This window comes from Theropithecus gelada, chromosome 6 (assembly GCF_003255815.1).
Source record: "Theropithecus gelada isolate Dixy chromosome 6, Tgel_1.0, whole genome shotgun sequence".
NCBI classification, from domain to species: domain Eukaryota; kingdom Metazoa; phylum Chordata; class Mammalia; order Primates; family Cercopithecidae; genus Theropithecus; species Theropithecus gelada.
This window is the reverse complement of record NC_037673.1, coordinates 102,346,368-102,373,155: the sequence shown is the minus strand read 5'-3', so window position 1 is coordinate 102,373,155 and position 26,788 is coordinate 102,346,368. Positions and strand designations below refer to the sequence as shown.

Sequence of the window (26,788 nt, the reverse complement as noted above, 5' to 3'; positions counted from 1 at the left end):
TTAATTTTTCTTCTTTCCATCCATGAATATAGTATATCTTTCTCAGTTAGAAAAAATAATGTGCTCCAGAAAATGCTTGTTTAATAAGTTATTCATATATATTTTTATATGTACTAAAATACAATCTTGTGCATTTAATAGAGCTACATATTAGGAGTCAACATCTCAGAATAGTTTTAGATAGACTTGATAAGCAAAATAAAGGATTGAACAAATAAAAGACATTCAATTTATAATTTTACAGAGTTTATACCTGCAATTTAAAGACAATGAATGGTTAGGCATGCTCGAAATTATTTAACAGGACAACATGCTACATTGAGAGTTAGAAGTAGCTCAGAAAATGCTCATTACTAATATGCTAAGAAACCTCTGCCTGAAAAGAACAAACAGAAAAATATAAAGAGCAATAATGCCAATTGTACTATAACTTGACTATTTTTGAAATGTAGTCAAAATACACTTCATTTAACTTACGACACACAACAGCAATCCCATTACTCATTTTATACACTTGAAATAATATTGTTCTGCCAAAAAGACACATGCACTCCTATGCTTATTGTGGCATTATTTTCAATAGCAAGAACAGGGAATTAACCTCGGTGTTCATCAACAGTGGATTGTTTTAAAAAAATGTGGTATATATACACCGAGGAATACTCCATAGCCATTAAGAAGTCATGTCCTTTGCAGGAACGTGGATGCAGCTAGAGGCCATTCCTGTAAGCAAACCAAAGCAGAAAGAGAAAAGCAAATATTGCATGTTCTTATTTATAAGTGGGAGCTAAATCTTGGGTTTACACAGACATAGATGGGAATAATAGGCATGGGAGACTCTGAAAGGGAAGGGACAAAGGCTGAAAAACTTCCTATCGGGTACTATGTTCTTTACCTGGGGTGTGGCATCAACACAAGCCCAAAGCTCAGCACCATGCAATGTATCCTTGTAACAAATCTGCATATGTGCCTTCTGAATCTAAAATAAAAATGGAAATTCAAAAAAAAAAAGCTACCAAACACAATACCAATGAAAATACAAAAAGCTAAATATGCAGAAATCTCAGGGACCAAGCTATGAGAAAATGTTTACTGAGCAGGTTCTTTGTGTTAAGCATTGCTTCAAAGACTGGTGATGCAGGAGAAAATGAGATGGACAGTCTCTGTTCTCATGAAAATTTGATGGAGCATGTAGGGAGCTGTGGGAATGTGGAGGACGCTGAGTGTGAGTAAGTAAACTACTAAACTGCTATAAAACAAGCAAAAAGTGGCAAGATAATTTTACATGGTGATAAGCGAAGGGAGAATATAAAATGGGATGGGAACAAGAATAATTTGTTCTGGAGTTGAAACTGTATTTCAGGAAACAGTATTACAGTTAGTTTTGTAAGCACAGTCCAGCTTGACTTAAGATGACTGCAAATAATTAGAGACTATGTTCAGAGAGTAATTGAAGGTGGTGAAAGTGTATACAGAACTGAGTCACAGAATATAAACAGAGCCTTCTCAGCTTGCTATTAAGTAGATTATGTTCCTCAGTCCCTTTCTTTCTTTAGAGTGTTTTCTCTGGGCGGTGGGGAGGTGGGGAGGTGGGGAGATGGGGAGGAGGAGGAAAAGAAAGAGAGAGAGAGAGAGAGAGAGAGGAGACAGAAAGAGAGAGAGAGATGGGGGAGACAGAAAGAGGAGAGAGAAAGAGGGAGACAGAAAGGGGAGAGGAGAGAGACAGATACAGAGAAAGAAAATAAAGAAATTGAGAATTTTGTGGAATTTAATAATAAATCTATTAAAATGTTGATTTTAAAATGCCTTTCATCAATTGCCTTATTTGGACTATTTCTTGTTTTAAAAAATCAATGTCATAAGCTTCCTTTTATATTATGTTCTGGACACACACTATACTTAGATTCTTTCAAAACAGAATAATACGGAAGCTCTTAGGAAATTTATAAATCAGTAGAAAGGAATGATTGCTAATGTTAGAACAAAGCAAATATCATAGAAAAAGTATCAAGTACAGTATTACATGTACTTAAATGAGCTGTGATAAAGAGAACCTTTGAAGTATTTCATATTCACAAAGAATGAAATATGACTTCTATAATATTTCTGAAATGAATAATACAAGGTTGTTAATGGTTTGAATGTTTGTCCCCTCCAAAACTTATGTTGAAGTTTTGTTGCCAGTGTGGAGGTGCTAGGCTGTGGGGCCTTTGGGAGGTAGTAAGGCATGTGTTCTACCCTCATGGGGGAAATGAATGCCTCATAAAAGGGTGAATTTGGCCCTCTTTTGTCTCTTTGCTCTTCTGCCTTCTGCCATGTGATGACACAATTATACTGCCCTCACCGGACGCTGTTGCCTTGTTCCTGGAATTCCAAGCCTATAGAACTGGGAGAAAATAAGTTTCTGTTTATTAAAAATTACCCAGTCTCAGGTATTCTGTTGTGGCAGCACAAAACAGACTAAGACAATGTTCAAATAGAAAACATACTAAGTATGGACATTTGAAAGATTCATAAAACATCAGTCAAAAATGCTTTACTCATTAATTGTAAACTTGCACATGGGTAAATTTTGTTTCCAATGTTTGGAATATGTAGTTAAAATATGGCTTATTCTTTCTTCATATAAATAATTATTAAAAGTAATTTATTCACCAAATAGATTTCAAAATTTTTATTGAAAATGTTTGATTAGTGACCTTATAGATTATAGCATCTGTAATTAAGACTGAAGAATGGGAGAGCAAAATATAACAATTCTCCAAGGACTATTATCACATGTTCATAAAAATATTGTAAGATTAAATATTGCATTAATACATTCCTGCTTAGGAGTACTCTTATAAAATGAAATGACAAATCTTTTTCTCCCTGAGGCAGTTTGAAACATAGATTTGATGACTAAACTCATGAAGTGATTAGTGTCCAAAGCATAAGACTTTTAAAACTCCAATATTTTTATAAAAATGATTTATCATTACATTTGTTAGCAAAAGTAATGCATAAACATAGATATTCTGGATGCTAATTATGCATCTCAACTTTTATTTAATTACATGTCCTAATTATACAACTTAATGTATAGTACTTATGCCAATGAAATAATTAGAATATATGACTGGAACTGTTGGTATATAGTAAAAGATCTTAATCTATTTTAGGTGGAAATGAGAAAAAACACATAGTCATTCCCCACTTTTCTTAAATAAGGGAAATGAAAATGACACCTTAAAAGGAGATTAAATAATATATTATAAATAAGGGTAATATTTGTCTAGGGAACTGTTTGTATCCAGTGTCTATGGAAATTCTGTTAAAAACCACAAAAATTCACTATATATTTAATCACACATGACACGGAAATTCTGACACTATAACATTAGTAAAGATAATCAGCCACATTGTTGTACTTGATTTTTTGAGCATATATCATTCAACATAATTGTAGAGATGAAAATACTAATGTCAACATGGCAGATAGTGGAGACATAAGCTAAGAAAGCCTTATATTTCTGTAGACAGGTAAGTTGGTCAGGTTATCAATGTACATGCATGTTCTCAATAGTTAAATCCCTGTGATATATGGGTACCTTAATTTTCATAGAGCACTGAAGAAGTATGATATTAAAGGAAGCTCCTGAAAGATAATCTCAAAATAGGTAGGAAACCATTATTGACCACTGTTTAAGTAATTAGGTGAATGGCGTGCAGAACTTTATAATGGATAGATTAGGATGATGTGTTGGTTAATACTGAATTCAACTTGATTGCTTTGAAGGATGCAAAATATTGATCTTGGGTGTGTCTGTGAAGGTGTTGCCTAAGGAGATTAACATTTGAATCAGTGGGCTTAGAAAGATTCATCCTTAATTTAGGTGGGCACCATCTAATCTGCTGCCACCATGGCCAGAACATAAAAGCAGGCAGAAAACCATGAAAAGACTAAACTGCCTTAGGCTCCCAGCCTACATCTTTCTCCTGTGCTGGATGCTTCTTGCCCTCGAACATTGGATTCCAAGTTCTTCAGCTTTGGGACTTAGACTAGCTTCCTTGCTCCTCAGCTTGCAGGTGGCCTATTGTGGGACCTTGTGATTGTATGAGTTATACTCCTTAACAAACTCCCATATAGGAGATATCTATCTATCTATATCTTTCTTTCTTTCTATCTATCTATCTATCTATCTATCTATCTATCTATCTATCTATCTATCTATCTAATCAATCTATCTGTCTGTCTATCTATCTATCTATCTATCTATCTATCTATCTATCTATCTATCTATCTTGCAGTGGTATCTTTTGCAAGTGAAAAGCAATCGAGGTATCTCTGAATATGACACAAAGCCAGAGAGTTGATATACTCCTGAGGTAGGATGATAAAGGTGTATTCCTGACCTTACCAGCTGAAGGCAAATTGCTTCTGATGGGCCTTATGGACAGGAATGGAAAAAAGGCATTTGCCAAGTCAATGACTGCATACCAGATATCAGGAGATGTGTTAATTTGCCTAAGCAGTGAAATCACCTCTGGTAGAGCAGTTGCAACTGGAGTCACCACTTGGTTAAACTTACGATAATCCACAGTTATTCTCAAAGATCCATCTATCTTCTGAACAGTACAAATAAGAGAGTTGAATGGGGACGTGGTGGGAATCTTTCGAATCCTTGATGATGGCACGAATCTCAGTCCCTCCAGAGATGCAATATTATTTATTATTTACTATTTTTCTAGGTAAAGGCAGCTCTATGGCTTCCATTTGGCCTTTCCCACCATGATAGTCCTCACCCCACCAGTCAGGGAGCCAATGTGGGTGTTCTACCAGCTGCTAAGTATGCCTATGCCAATTATGCATTCTAGTGTTGTGGAAACTGAGGACTGGAGAGACAAATATGAAGAACAGGAGGATTGTTTATTTTAGGTATGCACCAGCTTAGTGGATTCACATCCAAAAAGGTTTGGTTGCCACTGCCACTGAAGAAATTAGCATAGGATGAGCCTGGGGACCCACTGTAAGTCAGACCTGAGCTAAAATTTCATTAATTGTCTGACCTCCATAAGGACCTACTTTAACTGGAGGACCACAATGACGTTTTGGCTTCCCTGGAATCAATGTCAGCTCAGAGCCAGTGTTTAGTAGTACCAGAAATGTCTGATCATTTCCCTTTCCCCAGTGCACAGTTACCCTGGTAAAAAGCCAGAGGTCTCCTTGGGGAAGGATGGGAGAAAGAGTAACAGCATAAATTGTTCATATTGTAGTGGGGTCCTTCCTTGAGGGGACCCAGCCTCCCCTTCATTCAACGGGTTCTGGGTCTGTAAACTGGCTCAAGTCTGGAACTTGATTGATGGGCTGTGATTCTGTTTTTATAATTAAAATTATGATTTTGTCTATTCAACCTGGAAGTTTTCTGCTTATATAAATTAAGTAGTAATGCAGTAGGTTTCCAATCAATTTCACTTCTAGCAACATCATGATTAATTAGTCAATGTCAGGGCTCTACACAAGTCAGACTATTCTGATTGCTGCTCTGCCTCTGCTATCCATTCCCATAGCTATGCTCACCTTGCGTTTGATGGTTGAGTGCTGACACTTGGCCCCTGCTACCTCAGGATCCAATTATTCCCATTGTATTTACATTTTGTAGTTGAGTGACTGTGGTTTCCACTGTTAGATCTGACATACACAGGAATTACGGGGCTCTTCAAAGATGTAGTGCTGCCCTCACAAATCTATTTCACAAGGCATTTTTCAAGGGTATATCTTCCAAACTCTCCCAGCTAAGATGAGTAGGTGTAAAGTGATTAATCCCCACCACCCCAATGTCCCTAAGCCTTGGGATCCCTTCCTCTACATTAAACCAAGGGAGAGCAGGCATTTCCAGCTCACTCACAGTGGGCCACATTTTAATCCATATTTCAGCTAACCAAGCAAATAAACTATTATAACAAATTTTAACTCCCAAGCTGCAATATTAAATGCAGAACCCCTACACAGTGGGTTTAAATCAATAAATTCAGCCTGATCGAACTCTGTTTTTCCACCATTAAACCACACCCTTAATATCCATTCCCATGCCTGTTCTCCAGATTTCTGCATATGTAAATTAGAAAACTCAAGCAGTTTGAGTGTAGTGCACCTCCTCATGGGCCACACTCTCAACTTCACCTCTAGGGCCATAACTTTAGTCTAGTTATACGTCGAGAAATAAACAGGGGTGACTCCGGAAGTGAATCAACATTATCTTGCCTGGCAACTGCCTCAGGGGAGGCCATCACTGTTGCCTCAGGCAGCGCAGGGTTTATATCCTCAGACAAAGATAGAAAGGCTGATGGCAGCATGGGTTCAGGAGGGAATGTTGCCCCTACTGGGGATGGGGAAACTGTTCCTTCTGGCAAAAAAATTTCATCAGAGTTTACAAACTCAGTGTCCCCAGCTTCATCGGGGTCCTCCCACACATCCCCATTCCACATTTCAGGGTCCCATTCTTTTCCAATCACTGGCCTCAGTTTAACAGTAGACACCTGGTGAGGCTGTGCATGCACCTTCCATTGCAGGGCAGCCACTTGCGTGATAAGAGCTTGTGTCTGATTTTTGACAATTTCAATTGATTCTCTGCAAGAGATAAGACTGTCACTCAGGACAATCTTAGCAGATTTGAGGCTCAGTATCTGCTTCTGAAGCTGGGAGACAGAATGATAGAATCCCTGAGTACATCATTTCCTTTTATCACTTTGTCCAGTGAACTTAGGAGCAATCAACCAACTTCATTATGTTCCTCAATTCTCCATATATAGTCAAAGGTATTATGCATAGAGTCACTAAACTTCTTGCCTCTCACAAGCAGTGAATCAGGAGTGTCAAATGTACTTATTTTTCATAACTCTCTAAACAGTTCATGCCAAGGACTATCAGTGCTCTTCATACTTAGAAGTAGATTGCTTAGCATTTTTGGGTCACTCCACCGGGAAAAAAGTCACGATCTGCTGAGGTGCTTGCTGAAGGCAAAGGGAATACAGAATGGGTAGTAGAAAAAGGTAGACATCAATACCAGCTATGACCGTGTGAACAGCTGCAGAAAGAAGGACTGTAACTGTCACAAGTATTTCCTTCTTTTGTGAAAAACATGTTTGTGCATGTGTACACTTGTGCTAAGAAAATATCTTCATTTTATTTCCTTTTTCCTTTATCCTGTGACATAAGATTTATTGACTTAATATCAGTATTTAATTATTGTTAACTGTATGTAATAGCATTCAGTTTGGGGATTGGTGTGTTTTCCATTTGTACGAATGATACATTATGTTAGGCATAATTATAACATTATTGCCTTTTTTGAAGATTATGTATGATCTGAGGAGATGTGTATGGGTTCCAGTTGACAAGGGATGGACTTGTGATGGTTAATATTGAGTATCAACTTGATTGGATTGAAGGATGCAAAGTATTGATCCTGGGTGTGTCTATGAGGGTGTTGCCTAAGGAGATTAACATTTGAGTCAGTGGGTTGGAAAAGGCAGACCCATCCTTAATGTGGTGGGCACCATCTAATCAGTTGTCAGTGAAACCCGAATATAAAAGCAGGCAGAAGAACATTAAAAGACTAGACTGGCTTTACCTCCCAGCCTACATCTTTCTCCTGTGCTGGATATTTCCCTGCCGTCGAACCTCAAACTCCAAGTTTTTCAGTTTTGGGGCTCAGACTGGCTTCCTTGCTCCTAAGTTTGCTATATATATACAAACGCACACACACACACACACACACACACACAGAGATAATATATGTGTATATATATTATATATAACATATATAATAAACTGGATTATTGTTTATTAATTATTGTTTATTATTAATTATTAATGATTATTAAATCCTATTGTTTTTCTAGAGAACCCTAATACAGATGACAATTCCTGAATAATCGCTCTCAAATTCACTAAAATGGGGAAATCACCCAGTATGTATTAGCCAATGTGATACGCTATAAAATGCACACACTATAATAATGTATTCTTAGGGGAAACATTCCTAAATCTAACTACCAGTTTATAGAGAATATGAAGTATAGAGATTCACGTTAAACTATGCTATGAAGTTATGAGTCAAATTTAAAGTTTAGAAAGTTCTAGAATATACAATTATGTAGCATCAACTATTAAAGGAGGTTTAAGAGACACAGCAACCAATTAAAATATGTGAATCTTGTTTTGGTCCCTATTCCATCAAAAATTGTAAAAAAGACATTTGTAAAAGAATTAGAAAGCCTTAGAAGTAATGTATTAAATGATATTATTGGATTATTGTTTATTTTTTAAGGTGTTATTTTGCTTTGGTTATGTTTAAACAAATGTCCTTATCCATCGAGATACACACAGACATATTTATTGGTGATGTGATGTGAAGTATGAGATGTATTTAAAAAAACTAGTAAACAAACAAAAAAGTCTGTGATTTGGATAAGAGGGAGAGATGAAACAGTATTTCAAAATGCTGGTAATTATAACAGGTATAGAAGGCAGAAAACTGACCCTCCTTCCCCTGCCAAAGATGTCCAAGCCCTAATGTCAGAAAAAGGTAAACATATTTTGTTATATGGCAAGGGTGAATTAAGGTTCCAGATAAAAATTCACTGATCAACTGACCTTGAAATGGGGGAGGTTATCCTGGATGACTTCTGTAGGACTAGTGTAATCATAAGGGTCTTTTTTATGTGGATGACCAAGGCAGAAGGGAGAACACCAGGGAGATGGCAGCAGGAAGAGGACTTGGTCTGACATTTGCTGGCTTTGCAGTTTGAGAAACAGCACAGTAAGCCAAAGAATATACAGAGAGCCTCTAGCAGCTGGGAAGACAAGAAAACAGACTCTCCTCTAGAGCATCCACAATGGGAATGTAGCTGTCATTATAATTTTAGCCCAGTGAGACCAATAAATTTGTGTTGTTCGAACTCACGAAGTTTGTAGTAATTTTTTTACAGCAGCAATTAGAAAATAATTTACTAGATTATGGGTACATGGGCTTCATTATTCTCCCCACTTTTGTATATTTTTATTCTCTGTAGTAAAACTTTAAAAATATTAGGGTTCTAAAAAAAGTTTCCCCTTACCAATTTTGGATAAAAGTCCAATTGACTAATAGCCTACAGCTTAATTAAAAGACACAAGACATCTAACTTAAATGATATGAGAGGGTTAGAAAGATACTCTTCATTTGTAAGCAGATATGCTCTTATGTGATTTAATTATTTGAATAATATGACAGTATTAAACAATAGAAGAAAAAAGTAGGTAGTGTCCTCATGGCAGATTTGTGATGCCACATCTGTGATGGCACTTGTATCAAACGTGTATATTATGATATCATTGTTTTGAAAACCAAATGATGAGATCACTGAAGGATGACCAGGGGAGGTGGTACATCTGTTTTATGCCATATTTGTATTGAACATTCACTGTTAATTTTAGAATATTGGAAGTGAGGTACAGTTAATACCTCAACAAACATCACATTTTAGACTCATTAAAGTCAAAGGTGATAATGTATTATTTTCTTAAAGTGTAGTTTACTATTATAATATTGTATTAAATAGAACTATATTCTCATGGATATCTTAATCTGACATAAAGGGAGTTTGTGCCTTGTTTGGAGGTTTTGACTTTTTTTTCTGTCATCTGAAAAATAATGCTTCATGTCTGAAAGGAAAATTTCAACACATACATACACACACACGCACGCACACACACACAAATAGGACTATTTCACAGTAAAAAGAAAATATAGCTTACTTAATGAAATTTTCACATTTATTTTAAGTAGTAATAGTAAAAGGTGACATAGAAGTAAACTATTTCTAGTGTTTGGCCTGTATATGTGATGTATCTACAATACAGTGGCACTATGTGAGAGACCACAGATCAAAGGGCAAATGGCCCTCTCTTTATTTCATAAAATTTACAAGGAGTATAATATTTCTTTTACCTTAATAATCCCACTTTAGTTATTATGAAAGAGAGGAAAATATGGAAGAGATGGAGATAATATTAAATTTAATCATAAAAACTTGATACGGTGTTAATGGTGAAAATAGGTGCATTTTTCATCAATATTGTAGACTATTGTGAGACTTTGTATTTTCTTTTAAAGTGTAAATTATATAATGGTCAATAATTAGTTTGAGTAGGTAGACAATTATCTCACCTCTGAGGTAAAGAACCAACTTGGGTTACCTCACAACACAGCTTTTACAGCGTATATACTGTGATTCTAGCAACAAGTATAAATGATGATATTGCCATTATTTCTAACATTCTTTGTAATTAAGGTTTAAGGGTAGAGATAAATATGTGAGTAGCTACCTCAGAAGGAATATTCAAAGCTTGCTTTTATGTCTGCACTAATCCTGTCCTGTACTTATCTTTTCCAGGGAATTGCTGGGGAATTGAATTACTTTGCTTCTGAAATTTAACCCTGAAGGGCTACACAATTCTTGGGCAACACTGGCTTGTAGCTTATTAGCAGAGAAAAAGACACTCACGGAAAGAAACTTCAGTTTCCAAATAAAACGCTGATGAATGAAGCAATAAAATGGTAAGAAAGGCTACTTCCTTTCCATGGGGAAACACTCAGGGCTGAGTATGCTGAAGTTTTATGCTAATACAAAATTGGTTCCAGCAAAGTACCCAGTTTTATAACCTAACAAATTGGTGCCAACTTATTTAAGCAGTCTAATACTAGAAAAAAGTAAGTGAAACTATTCAAGGAACATCTGCTTAGAAGAAAAGTCTGGAATCATTAAAAATGCATTCAACATAAGATAATTAGTACGAATGATAACAGCACTGATGCGCTCAGAGATCGGATTTTAACACAAGTAGCAATAAACAGTGACTGTTGTGGGTAAAGCTTGTCCTTCTTGTGCTAGGTAGGTGAATATTTTTATCATTTATTATTGAATGACACAACCAAGAGCAGATCCCCATAAGCTAATTCAAAATCAAGAAAAACATTCAATCATGTCATATACGCAGTAAGAGGAGAAATAAAAGAGATAGAGAAAAGAGAAATTTAGACCAAATTTGACATTAGTTCCCTATCACTGACTTTCAATGCAGAATACAGATTTTTGCTTCAAGTAATGCTAGTCTGAATGAGCCTATAGAAAGGAGCATGGGTAAACATACTGTGAATGTCTGGATACAGGCGATTATAGTAGCTGTACCTGATTCTTTTTTTCTGAATTTGGTCATCTTTCAAGAAAGACAAAAAAAAAAAAAAAAGAAAAGAAAAGAAAATTCCCCCACAAACATAGCACCTTTATTATGATCATCTCTGTTAATGTCACAATTATGACTTTTGTGAGTAAATTTGAAATGAATTATTTAAAATTATACTCAACTAGTTAATTTCAGAAGACTAGAAAATCTCATTAAATTAATAGAGGGCAAAGGATGAGAAAATATTTTTAAAACATATCAATGTGTCAGTATGAGTTATCCAATTTAGAAAATTTCATATATAGACTGTATATGGTAGCAGTCAAAATGATTCTAACAAAGTAAGCAATGATTTTTCTCAAAAAATATTACAGACACATACACATAAATGAGTTGTCATCTTCAATTTCATAATTGCCTGCATATAATAAAGTACTATTTTATTTTGATATTCACAATGCAGTGTTCCTTTGACTGTTGAGGGTACATTTGATTCATATTAATAATCAAAAGTTTTTGGCATCAGATCTACATTCATGTCTAAAAGAAACAAACTGCTTCTTCAGTGTTGGTTCAAGAGGGAAAGGAAAAGGATCCTCTCTTATTTGTCTTTTAAACCACAGAGAAATTAGAAAAATATTTCACAAAGTAAAAACTCATTAACTTCTTGATGCATTTTATAAATTGAGTATTCAGTTGAGGGGTAACATTCTTTTGCCCAAACAAAATAGCTTTATATTAAAAGTAAATGACTGATTTTCCAGTGTTCATTGAAAAAAAAAAAACTATAGCTGTGTAAGGAGTACCTAATGTATAATGACTACAGTGGTGTAAGGAGTACAATGCATAAATGTAGAAACAGTGGTTAAAACAAATCAGATTTGTATCTATCATCTACTTTTGTCTATCACCATATTTCTCTCTTCACTGCTATATTTATATATCACTTTGTATGTACAGAAAATTTCACTGTTCTTATAATTAACGTAAACTCATTTGAACACTGCTTTTTCAGTTAACAATGCACGTTGTACACTTTAGCATATTTTTTCTATATGTCTAATTTTTTTATTATTTTCCAGTCTGTGTATGCCAAATACATAATAATGAGGACTAGGGTGTTCCAAGTTTTCATAAACTATACTAGGTAACTTTTTACAATGTATCTATATATGATTATTGCTTTAAGAATTCTTTGAAATTTTCTTACATTTTAAAATTATTGGAAATGTGTCATTCAAAAATTATAAATATGTTAAGCCTTTTAAAGGCATGTAGCTAACATTCTTTTGAAGTTCTACCCAATTATACTTTGACCAGATTTGTAGAGAAGGAAGGGGTTTGGAGGTAGATACAAGCCTTTTAAAAATAAGTAAATATTCGTCTAAGCCATCAAAATGGAGATGCCTCAGAAGGAAAGTTCAGATTAGACATTAAAATGTTGATGTTCATAGTATTTTGTTCATAACTGAAGTTATTAGGGCAAATAATATCATCTAAGTAGAAAGATTAGCCTAAGGGAAAAAGACAATTTGGGGTAAAGCTCTAAGGAATTCTACCTTTTATGGCCATTAATGATCCAGTACAGGAGGAAGAGTCTATAGGGAGACAGAGGAGGACGACCCATTGGAATAGGAGGAAAATCAGGAAATTGCAGTATCACAGAAATCAAAAAAACTCAACGAATGGTAAACATAGCAGCCAATATTTACTCAAATTGTAGAAGTCATTATATGTTAGGTTGGTGCCAAAATAATTGTGGTTTTTGCTATTATTTTCAATGGCAAAAATGACAATTATTTTGACACCAACCCAATTCCTGGAAAAACAGTATAAAAGAGATGACCATGAAAGTTGTGATTTAGTGGACAAAATAAGGATATAGCATTCTGAGAAAAAGTGATATACAAAAATGTATTGTGCCATTAAAATTGTCACTGGGCTATACATTTATATAAGGTTGTTTATGTTTAATAATTTTGATAATTCTAGGAATACATAGAATGAAAAACATTCATTGGATTTGGTGACACGATGTTGATTGATTTATAAGAACGTTTCCAGTAAAGTGTTGGGATTTAGGTTTGATAGGAGGGTGGTTATAGAATTAAAGAGAATAAATGGGAGATGTATATATATATAAAACTTATTCTAAAAATTTGGGTGTGAAGAGAAAAGAATGAAAAACAAAATCATTTGTTGGTCTTAAGTTCCCAATAAGATTATAAAAGATCTAGTAAGGATAGCAAATAAAGTAATCATTGCAATTGAGATTTAGAATTAGTGGAGAAGGTGGTCCTTATACATAGTGAGATGATGGACTTGAGAATTGGTTATCCATTCTTGTAGAAAAGGAAATTATGGATGGGTAATGTAGAACATGGGATACAGACTGCAGGAAAGTGTCAAGTCTGGAGTGTGTGTGTGTGTGTGTACGGTTGGAGAGGATTGTTGGGGTGGTGGTGGTACTGCGAGAGATTAAAAATGACAACTTGGGCAAATAATAAAAAATACTTTAGGCAGGTATACTTATTTTTAGTGGTAGTAATATTTTCTGCTAAATCATTTGCTCTATGCTAGATTTAGCTTTTCTGAAAACAAAAGTGTATAATATTCTATTTTCTCCATAAATCAAGAGTTGCACAGAGATAATACCCATGGGGAACATATATTATAAAGCAGACAATGGTTAAAGATGATCTCAGATACATCATTCATAAGTAGTGGATATACTTTATTAAATTGAATATTGGACAAGTCTAGAGTTAAGAGTAAACACTTAGTTGGAAATATGTTGTTTCTAAATAAATATTCCTATTTAACTTTAATATTGATTTGAAAAGCATTATAATCACCAATAATTTTATATTTAAAAACCCAGAGTGTTACCTTCTTAAACTCAAAATCATGCTCATTATGGTTCAGATATCAGGCAATATTCAGTTTCTGTCATCACTACAATTTGACAGCAAAGAGACTACAGAGGCAGATGTAAATCTCTTCATTCTATTATTAGATACATCATAGAATTTTATTATAATGTAAATAAATACTGTCATTTCTGATTTTTTTAAAAATCATTTTCTCCCTAAGTTGACATTAATGATTTTTAAGTTAAAAAACATTCTATTTTATATGACTAATTTTTCAAGAAATGCCAGAGTATACAAAAATTATACACATTCACCTTCCACCAACTAGCTTAAGATATACAGCACCTAAAATATTGAAAGTCTTTTAGTACACCCTATCTCATTTCCTTTCCTCTTCATTCTTCCCTGCACAAAGGAAATTATCATTAGATCTATCATTTCCATACATATTTTTAAATTTTTAAAACACATGTATGTATCTATAAACATTTATAATTTTGTATTATAGGTTTTAAAATAAGATTGTAAAAGAGGTACAAAATAATTATAATAATTGTTTTGAACAATTTGTTATTTCTGTTAATAACTTGATTGCATTCATCTTTGTTGATAGCTAACTTCATAATTTTTATTAATTATTACTATTTCATTATACTATTACATCACATTTCCATCAAAACTTTTTCTGGCATTGGACATTTTGGTTTTCTCCCATTTCTTTCAGTCTTGTAAACAATGTTGTTATAATATTGCTATGCATGTCTACTTCCGCACATAAGCAGATCTTTCTTTTGGGCATATACCTAGGAAAAGAATTGCTATGTTGTGGAGGAAGTACATCTGTCTTTATTGAATACATCACTTGTTATATTTGGGATACTTACCTATTAATATACGAACACCGAAAGTTTTTATGTTTTTATGTTTGTGCAAATATCTTCTCATAGTTTCTTGGTAATTTTTTCTTCTTTATTTGCTATTTATAGAAACACAGAAACATGGTCATATTTATCAGGTTTTATTCTCCTTCTTTTTACTTAGGAGTGTGGTTTTAAAAATCTTTCCTAAAACAAGATTTAGGGTGTTTACATTCATGACATAGAAAACCTCTCTTTCTCCTGCTTCTTTCTTCTTCTTGTTTTTCTGTAATGCCTATCCATAAAATTTTATATTGTTCTTCAAAAATATCTTGCATATGTAATTTGGGTATTCATAAAAATTTAATATTTCCACTTCTTTTCTAAATGTTATTTTTCTTCTATTATATTGCCTCTATTTTTGCTTCTGGTTGATTGACCAATAATTTATTTGCATAACAATGATACAGTTTGTTACACATTGACCTAATGGATTCCAATAATTTGTCTATAGTCTAATTATTTTCTAAAAATATCTGTAAATAATTAGAGGTTTCTTTTCTATTTATTATTTTTATTCCTTTTTCTTGTCCTTTTGCACTAGATATGTCCTCAAATAAAATATTGAAAAATAGTAATGAAAACATACAACCATGTCTTTTCACTCCTGTTTTTAAAAGAACACTTTAATCAGGTCGTGACTGTTTGTTGATGGATTTTTGGAAGATACATGCAATTAAATTTGGAAAACTCACATCTATTCCTAATTTGCTAACAGTTTCTTTTGTTTTATAAAAATTAAAATCATGTGGTGAATTCTCCAATTACACTATTTTACTTTGAACCACAAGTTATTCTACTATTTTTCATGTTTGCTTTTGAAAATATTTTTCCCAGTCATCTTGTTATACATTTTTAACTTAATGGAATTTTGATAGTAAAATGTGGTCTGTTAAACAAGTCCTTCATAATCCCTGAGTCTTGTTTTAATTTTTAGTATGTGGCCAATTTTATTTATTTATTTGATACTAGTGAGCTTGATGCCTAATTTATCAATATCTTATTGAATTATGTCTATTTTTTCTTTATGTATTTTGGAACTACATTAGTTACATATATCAAAAAATCAAGAGATTCAAAGATCATATGCTAAAAACATTTATAACGAGTGCCCCAAATTGTGTATGTTATTATAATGTGATGATTCTACTAAAATTACACTGTGTCTAGTTTTAATCTGGCTATATCACGTCTTCATCAAGATTTAATTAGCACAATTTTGTCTATTTAGTTTCAGTCAGTCTTTGCCATTATGGTTTATGTTTACAAATAGCAAAATGCTGGTTTCTTTTTAATTCTATGATTTTTGCCTTTTAACTAGCAACTGTAAACTATTTGCATTTATCACAATTATGAATCCTTTTAATGTATTATCAAAAGTTTATTTTGGGCTAAGCACAGTGGCTCATACCTGTAATCCCAGCATTTTGGGAGGCTGAGGCAGGTGAATCTCTTGAGCTCAAGAGTTCAAGACCATCTAGGGCAAAATGGAGAATCCCTCCCTCTACAAATATACTAAAAATTAGCTAGTTGTGGTGGCACACTTCTGTGGTCCCATCTACTTGGGAAGCTGAGGTGGAAGGATCCCTTGAGCCAGAGGGAGAGATAGTAGTGAGCTGAGATGGCACCATGCACTCTAGCCTGGGCAACAAAGTGAGACCCTGTCTCCAACCAAAAGAAAAAAAAAGGGGGGGAAAGGAAAAAAGAACTATATTTTGTAGCATCCTGTGACCCTGTTTTGTTCGTAGTATGTTCTTAATATTCTTTACTGCCTTCTTTGGGTTTAATGTTTTTGTATTCTTTTTTCTCTCTTCTAATGGTATTTAAACTATGTAATCAAATTTTTTTAAATTGTAGGTATTTATGCTTAACACACTTACATTTTATATATGTGTGCGTGTTTATGTGTGTATCTATCTATACATCTAAATTCACCAGTAGTTCTATTAATCTCAAAAAGTATGGGAGGCCCTCGGACATGGGAATTTTTTTTTTTTTTTTTTTTTTTTGAGATGGAGACTCACTCTGTCACCCAGGCTGGAGTGCAGTGGCAGGATCTCGGCTCACTGCAACCTCTGCCTCCAGGGTTCAAGCGATTCTCCTGCCTCAGCCTCCCGCATAGCTGGGATTACAGGTGTGCACCATCACACCCAGTTAATTTTTGTACTTTTAGCAGAGATGAGGTTTCACTATATTGGCCAGGCTGGGCTCGAACTCCTGACCTCAAATGATCCGTCCACCTCGGCCTCCCAAAGTGCTGGGATTACAGGCATAAGCCACCATGCCCAGCCTGAACAGTGGAATTTCTAAGAACTGTTTCTTTCTTACATGTTTTCTCTAATATTTTACTTACATATTACATACCATTCCCAACATTTTTGGATATTGTTTACATTCTATATTATTTTTAGATTGAATTCATATTTACCAATACCTTTCCTCACCATTTCATTTCATATTTTGATTCTTCTTTTATTTTAGTTTACATTTCTTATGAAGCAAATACTTTGAACCTTTATTTAGTAAGGGTTAATTAACTTTCAATCAGTGTCTAAATTACTACCATTTAACATTTTATTCTTAAAAGAATATTAAATGGGTATAAAATTCTGAATGGGCAGTTGTAGTTTCTCTGCATTTTTAAGAGTTTTTTCCGCTGTTCTTGTTATTGTCTATTTTTGTTATTGATAGTCTTCTGCCAATCTAATCATCACACATTTCTGCGTAAACTACCCTTCTGTTATGGCTAATTTAAAATCTTGTTTTTGTCTTTGGTACTTCTTTGAAGTTTTATTTCCATTCATATAAATGTTTGTCAGGTATTCATTGTACTTTTTTATATATTATATATCATTATCTTCTACCAGTTCTAGAAAATTATTACTCTCTTTAAATACTCTGTTCATTTTTTTGTCTATTTTTCTGAAACTACTGTTAGTATTCTTTTCTTAAAAAAAACTTTTAGGTTTGAGGTACATGTGAAGGTTTGTTATGTAAGTAAACTTGTGTCACAGGTGTTTCTTGTATAGATTACTTCATCACTCAGGTATTAATTCCAGTACCCAATAGTTATCTTTTCTGCTCCTCTCCCTCCTCCCACCTTCCACCCTGAAATAGATACCAGTGTCTGTTGTTTCTTTCTTTGTGTTCTTAAGTTCTCATCATTTAGCTCCCACTTACAAATGAGAATATGCAGTATTTGGTTTTCCGTTCCTGCATTAGTTTGCTAAGGATAAAAGCTCCAACTCCATCCATATTTCTGCAACAGAAATGATCTCATTCTTATTTACGGATGCATTGTATTTCATAGTGTATATGTACCACATTTTTTTATCCAGTCTCCCATTGATGGACATGTCGGTTAATTCCATGTTTTTGCTATTGTGAATAGTGTTGCAGTAAACATACCTGTGCATGTGTCTTTATGTTAGAATGGTTTGTATTTCTCTGGATAAATACCCAGTAATGGGATTGCTGGGTTGAATGGAGTTCTGCTTTTAGCTCTTTGAGGAATCGCCATACTGCTTTCCACAATGGTTAGGCTAATTTACACTCCTACCAACAGTGAATTAAGTGTTCCCTTTTCTCTACAACCTCACCAGCATCTGTTATTTTTTAACTTTTAAATAATAGCCTTTCAAACTGGTGTGAGATGATATCTCATCGTGGTTTTGATTCGTATTTCTCTAATGATCAGTGACATTCAGCTTTTTTTTCATTTGCTTATTGGCTCCATGTGTGTCTTCTTTTGAAAAGTGTCTGTTCATGTCCTTTGCTCACACTTTAATGTTTTTTTCCTTGTAAATTTCTTACAGATGCTGGATATTAGACCTTTGTCAGATGCAAAGTTTGCAAAAATTTTCTCTCATTCTGCAGGTTTTCTGTTTACTGTGTTGATAGTTTCTTTTGAAATGCAGAGGCTTTTAAGTTTAATTAGATTCCATTTGTCAACTTTTGCTTTTGTTATGCTTGCTTTTGGGATCTTGTCATAAAATCTTTGCCCATTTCTATGTCCAGGATGGTATTGCCTAGGTTGTCTTCCAGGATTTTTATAGTTTTGGGATTTATATTTAAGTTTTAAATCCACCTTCAATTTATTTTTGTGTATGGTGTAAGGAAGAGGTCCATCTTCAATTTTCTGTATATGACTAGTGAGTTATACCAGCACCATTTATTGAATAGGGAGTCTTTTCCCCATTGCTTTTGTCAGTTTTGTGAAAGACCAGATGGTGGCAGGTGTGTGGCCTTATTTCTGGGCTCTCTGTTCTGTTTCATTGGTCTGGGTGCCTGTTTTTGTGCTAGTATCATGCTCTTTTCATTACTGTAGCCCTGTAGGATAAGTTGAAGTCAGGTAGTGTAATGCCTCCCTGTTTTTTTTTGGTTTTTTTTCCTTAGGATTGCCTTGGCTATTCGGACTCTTTTTTCTTTTTTTGATTCCGTATGAGTTTTTAAATAGTGTTTTTTCATAGTTCTGTGAAAAAATGGCATTGTTAATTTTATAGAAATAGCACTGAATCTGTACATTGCTTTGGGCAGTATGACCATTTTAATGATATGGATTCTTCCTATCAATGAGCATGGGATGTTTTCCATCTGTTTCTGTCTTCTCTGATTTCTTTGAGGAGTGTTTTGTAATTCTCATTGCAGAGATCATTCACCTCCATAGTTAGCTGTATTCCTAGGTAGTTTATAATTTTTGTGGTAATTGTGAATGGGATTGCCTTTTTGGTTTGGATCTTGGCTTGGCTGTTGTTGGTGTAGAGGAAATGTCAGTGAGATTTGTGCACTGATTTTATATCCTGAAATTTTGCTGAAGTTTTTTATCAGCTGATAGAGCTTTTGGTCCAAGACTACGAGGTTTTCTAGATATATAATTATGTCATCTACAAACAGAGTTACTTTGACTTTCTTTCTTCCTATTTGGATACAATTTCTTTCTTTTATCTGCCTATATTCAATGATTTTTAATATCATTTTTCAAAATTTTCAAATTTCTTCTATCTGTGCCAATCTAGGTAATCTCTTCTGATGCATGTTTGAGCTTACTAATGTTTCCATTATCTCTACCTAAGCTATTTAATCTATCCATTGCATGTATGATATGAATAATCCTGTTTGTAATTTCCAGAGGTTCTTATTGATAATTTAAATAATATGCCTATTTGTTTTGGGGGGCTTGTTTCTCATCTTTTCTTCCTTTTTACATTTTTATTTTTATCTTTATTCCACCAAATTTTTTGACATATATTTTATATTCTATATCCAAAGATTCCATTTTCCAAAGATGCTGGGTGTCTAAGCTTCTCATTTTCCTTTGTTGTAGCATATTTACTTTTGTCTGAACTTATTTTATACTGTGTATCAATATTTGATATGCTTTATATGTAGGAATTTTGTATAATCATTTTACTGCTAAGTTGCCTTTGTTCCTGCTTGACATCCCAAGTATCTTTAAAGTATAAATATAGACAATAAACTCATGAAAAAGCAGATCTTTGGTTGTAATTGCATGGGTAGATATTCTCCATCTGCAGCTCACAATAGGCATACTTTTTTTTCCTTATGATATCCTTCTTCTGGCATTATTCTGGCATTTCAGTTTCAGTACTGACTTTTGACTTCTTTATGGAATCCTCACGCCCTACCCCCACTAAGCCCTCAATTTCTATATCCATGCAATCATCAAGATCAAAATTCTAGAATACATAGGTTAGTTCAAATTCCCAGTTTAGACACAAGTTCACTTTCAACTAACCATTTTAATTTTTAGCTTCTTCATTTTTGATCCCTGGAGATTTCTGTTACTCTCTTGTGAGCTCATTCAGGCAATTAAGAGGATATTTATAATGCTTTTATTTGGCATTTATAAGTGTCTTTTACATAAGACTATTTGCATTATTCATTCCACCATACAGTTGAATAATATCTTTCTCTGTGTGTGTGTGCATGTTGTAATAGAACATTTTTCTGATTAAGAGAGCTAGCATGAATTTAACTTATAGAAAAAAAAAATTACCACTGCTTATGTATACTAACATGTGTTATTTGCTCTAAGTGTATGTAGGAAATGAATTACATGTGCTACATGAAGGACACACTTTTTCTCAATTGATGCTTTGCAAAAGGTTTACAGTATAATGACTTCTTCCTTTAGATATAGTTATTCCACAAGAAATTTACAAATTGCAGTGGCTTAAACAAGTATAAAAGACAAATTGACTTAAATGTCACTTTGAATTTTATTTATAGTATTTTAAAGATAAATTGTTTCTTCATTTAGGAATGAATCATTCATGGATTTCTAAGGAAGCCTTTGTTTGGTTGGTAGACACTGATTATCTGTGGAACAATACCCATAAAACTAATACAAAGAAAAGAGTACCAGTAATTTGGGCTCCAGGAATAATAATATTTTAAAAAGTCTTTTATGGATAGTATAAAAAAGAGTATTTGAACACCTGTGCAATGTCTAAACTCATTTAAAAGAATTAGAACATAACCTAAGTGATAGAAAAAATGGTAAAGATTAATATCTTACAATGACTGCACAGAAATTTTCCAAGTACTCCTTTACTTGTCTTCCAGTTTCTTTTACTTTATTTCCACTTTCTTTTAAATCACTAATCACCTAATTTCCAAAAGTCACGGTCAATACTGAAGTCATTTACTAGCCTGATAGTCTGAGTATCATATGCCACATTATATAACTATATATGCCAATATAATCAATCTTAATGAAACCCAATTAAATTGTCTGTGCTGTGGCTATTCAGGTATCTTGTCTCTTTATTATAGAAGCCATTTGTTAAGCCTTTTATAAATTTGAACTAAGCCAAGGAATATTTAGCTAATAGATGCTTTATTGAGATCCTGGGAAAACAAACCAACCAATTTTTTTCTCTATATTCTTAATTTTGTTTTGATTTCATTTCAATCTCCCCTGAATTCTTTTTTCGTTCTATATTGTGTTACGTAAAATGGAAGTTAGATTGATTTTTACTGTTCTGAGAAGTATTATAGGCACACAAGAATAAATAAAATGTATGTGTAGCTTAGTTAAGTATTGATAAAAATCCATTTAACTGTCACCTTTTTCAAAAGGAGAACATTTCTAGTGCCCTTAAATCTTCTGTGTGTCCCTCTACCAAATACTACTTTCTGCAGAAATAATCACTCTCATCTCTGTGATAATATTTTGCTTATATTATTTATTTTAATATGCATTCACCATTTCAAAACACTGCTTTGGTTTGCTTGGTTTTAACCCATACTATGCATAATTATGTACCTTGCTTCTTGTGTTATACATTGTAAAGTAATTTCATATTGTTGAATACCACTATTTGTTTTTATAATCTACATTTTTGTGTTGCTTGACTATAACGAAATTTGCTCATCCTAAGCTTGGTGAACATAACCAGTTTTAGACTAATTTGAAAGAAAAAAAACTGCCAAGAATACGTCTGTACATGTATTCTTGTACACATGAACAAATACTATTCTGGATTACATATACATAAAATTGAATTGATGCGTTACAGAATATAAATAACTTAAAATGTTCTACTTAATGTCCTCAAATGTACTAGTTTGTGCATATTTTATCTATATTTTCACCTGCAATTGGCAGTTTCTGATTTGTTTCAATGTTAATCTGGTAGTTTTTAAATGAAATCTAATTGAGTTTTAATTTGCATGTCTTGGATTACTAAATGAGTGGATATATTTTTCACATGTGTTTGAGAGATTTTGGTTTCCTCTTTTCTATAATGGTTTTATTTAAAAAAAAATCTTTATAAAGGATATTTGATTAATGCAAAGCTAAAATTTTCTTTCAAATGTAATTATAATTTGCTGGGTTTTAGTTATATAATTTGTAGTTAAGGCTTCTTTAAGAAGCTCAGAGCATTTTACATGGTTTAGTAAATTTAATATAGTACTAAAGAAGTAAATTATAATACCTAGGTGAGTAAAACTAGTTGATCTCAGAGAGCATGTTAATAAACTAGAACTGATATTCCATCAACTTAATAAAATATTAATGATTTTGAATAACAGGCTTATGTAAGTTTATTAAAACTAGTTTGTGAAGTTTTCATAGAAAACCTGCATTTTAAAATGATTTGAATTGGCTAGTAAAAGCATATTATTGAACACTAGCCATGAAGTATCTCCTTTGAAGTAATTAGAAATGGTATGCTTAGGAAAAAAAAAAATTCCAAGATTCCTATCATACTACCCAATATGTTTAATAAGATGAGGTGACCACAGATAATCATGGATAAAGTGATAATAAAATACTAGTGGAGAATATACATTAACATTTTAATACATCTGGTGAGTAGGTCAGGAGTTCAAGAGGTAGCCTATCTGTAAGTAACAAAGATAAGGAGATAGATGTGTTCTTCTTTAAGGATGACTAAGATCTCTACTGTGAAAAAAAAAAAAAAAGAAAGAAAACACCCTCAAAATGGATAATATGATGGATGGATAAAGATAAAGGGAGATTTAGGTGCAGGAAAAGCATTTATTGAATACTTTCTTCAAGCAAACACTAAGTTTGATACTCATGGCATATGCATGACTCCTAGTTTTTAAATTATTTAAAATTGGAGAAATATTGATACTAGGTCAATTTTTGTCTATTGTATATGGCCTGATAATACTGTAATTGACATATTATCTCTAATGTAATACCTTAAAACTGGAAGTCTTTTTTTCTTTTCCTCCTTTCTGCCTCCTAACCCTAACCCTAACCCTCCCACCTGATTCCTCCTTCCTTCCCTTCTTCCTTTTTTTCCTTCCTTCCTGGCTTGCTTTTAATTAGTTTTGTTATGATCTACCAGGTGTGGGTGGTAGGGGACATTTTCTAACACTTCTCAAATAAACTCAAATTTTGGGTTCTCCTTTGGAGTAAAACAGTCTCTTCACTGTTTCCAAGGTTATTCCTGAGTTGCAGAAATTCTCTTTCCATGTTTATTCCCTATATTCCTCATTCAATCTTGCACAACTAGACAAACAGAAAGCACAAGGGTACCCTTTCTTGCATCTAGAGGTAGAAACCTTAGCAGCACACAGTAACTACTCCAGGTCTGTCATATAGATGCATTAATTGTCTAAATATCAATTTTTCATGCTTAAAACAATTGCTTTAAACATTTCCTTATGTGCATTCAATCCATATGAAATAAATTTTCTGGAAAATATTTAATTAGTTTTATTCAAAATATCTGATTAAAGTAGCAAATGCTGTAGGGCTAGAATTATATGGCTTTTATCTTTTTTTTTTTAATGGCATTGTTGAAACGATGTTAGCAAGGTGGCAGAACAGGAGATCAACTGCTTATATTACTCCACGACAACAATAATTCTGCATTCTTCCACAGACCAAAGTCTTTGTGGAAGTTTTAGTATTTAGGCTGCAGGTTGTGAAACCCTCATGGAGTCCAAGACCTAGGGGGGTAATTTTGAGAGTGAGGACCCATACCCAGGTGATAGATTCATTAACTGTGTTTCTGGATTCAAACCTGGAAACACCCCCATTTCCTGAAGGGCTTGGTTAGAGTCTAGTTTGGCCTTGAGCCTGCTACCAAATGTTACCAAGGAGTCCAAAAGTAGTCACAATAGTTTCTCGACAGAAAGGCTCATGTGTTCATAAATATTGGTCTTGGCAGTTGACTTGAAAATTATTTTTGTAACTAGGCTCTAGCCCCACTCTGCAGCAGTCTCAGCTTAATATTGCTTATATAAGGACCCATCTGTGCAAGGGGGCAGAAGAGCAGTTATAATGGCCTTTACTGATGTTTGTCAACTATGCATAGAAAAACCTGTCAATGTACTAAATGTGGCAAAGCTTTTAAGTTGTGCTCAATCTTCACTGAACATAAATGCTACAAATGTGAAGAATATGGCAAAGACTGTAGGTTGTTCTCAGATTTTATTAGACAAAAGAGAATTCATACTGCAGAGAGATGCTACAAATGTGAAGAACGTGGCAAAACCTTTAAAAAGTTCTCAAACCTTACTAAACATAAGAGTTCATACTGGAGAGAAACCCTACAAATGTGAAAAATGTGACAAAACTTTTACCTGCTCCTCAACCCTTCTTAAACACTAGAGAAATCATACTGGAGACAGACGCTACAAATGTGAAGAATGTGGCAAAGCCTTTAAGTGCTTCTCAGACCTTACTATTCATAAGAGAATTCATACTGGAGAGAAACCCTAAAAATGTGAAGAATGTAACAAAGCCTGTAGGTGGTTCTCAGACCTTGCTAAACATAAGATAATTCATACTGGAGATAAACTCTATGAATGTAATGAACGTGGAAAAGCTTTTAAGTAGTTCTCAGTCCTTAGTAAACATAAGACAATTCATACTGTAGAGAAACCCTACATCACTGAAGAATGTGGCAAAGCCTTTACCCACCCCTCAACCCTGATTAACCACAAGAAAATTCATATGGAAAAGAGACCTTACAAATGTGAATAATGTGGCAAAACCTTTAACTGCTTCTCAGACCTGACTAATCATGAGAGAATTCACACTGGAGAGAAACCCTGCAAATGTGGAGAATGTGGCAAAACATTGAGCTGGTTCTCACATCTCATTAGACATAAGCAAATTCATACTAGAGAGAAGCAACATTAAATAGGATAGTTGTGTAGAGCTTTTAATACAATGCCTGCCTCCGGTAAGTACCCAATAAATGGAAGCTGCATATGTTGTTCTCTGTCTATGAAAGCTGCTCTTCAGCTTGGCGGTGTGGACTGTGGTCAGTCTCCAGCTTGTGTATTATTTCTCTGGCATCTGCTGCTCCTTTATTTGAAGTCATTCTGTCCAACAGACTAGCAGTTTTCCAAGTGTGGACATCAAGCCAGCATCCCAGCATTACCTGGGAACTTGTTAGAAATGCAGATTACTGAGATTCATTCCAGATTTACTGACTCAGGAATCCTGGGAGTGGAGATCAGCCCTGTTTTAGCAAGGCCTCCAGAGTATTCTGATATGCATTCAAGTTTGGGAACCACTGAAATAGACTACCACTCACCAAACCACTACCTGAGTTAGGCTTCCCTGATTGATTTTAAGACAGGCTGAAGGCAGCATGGAATATTATTGCATTAAGATAAATATCAACAACCCAGAATTGTTACACTGTTCTATGACTTATTTGTGATAAGATATTAAGGAGTTCAGTTCATTTTTCTGAGCTTCAGTTTCCTGCCCATAGTCAAATGGGAGTCTATCCTGTTCTGCTGCATAGTCCTTAGTCCATAGTCAAATGGGAGTCTATCCTGTTCTGCTGCTCTTCCGCTGCTATTCTGCTGTGGTGTAGTGAGCCTCCAAAACAAAAATAATAAAAAGTACCTTATGAAAACATATTTCAAAAGGGAAAAAAGAATAATTGCTATTGAACTTAAAATCCAGATTTGTAAAGTCATGTTTTCTTTTACATAAACAGTGAAAGAGATTAAAATTCAATACACTTTGGGTAGTTTACCTGCAGGCTTTCCCCTTTTACCCTTTAAAACACATGCAAAAGGCTCTGTCAATCTCCTGTACCTTTGCTCTTGACCTTATCATTTTACTCTCAACACAGCTCACACCTTTTGAAGTGAAAAGAAGAACAATAAACAAGACAAAAGAAAGAAAGGAAAATGAAGCCAGTTTAGCAGTCAGCCACTAAAATGTAGCAGCAGCTAGCTTCTTTAGGTCCCAGCCTAAAATATTGAAAACAACAACAACAACAACAACAACAACAAAAAAAAAAAAACAAAAAACCCCA

The 26,788-nt window shown here is 33.9% G+C and overlaps 1 pseudogene; it reads left to right on the top strand.

The window, feature by feature from the left end:
• The first annotated feature begins 1,152 nt into the window (after positions 1 to 1,152).
• On the top strand, positions 1,153 to 25,650 carry LOC112627045 (annotated as a pseudogene).
• The last annotated feature ends 1,138 nt before the right edge of the window (positions 25,651 to 26,788 follow it).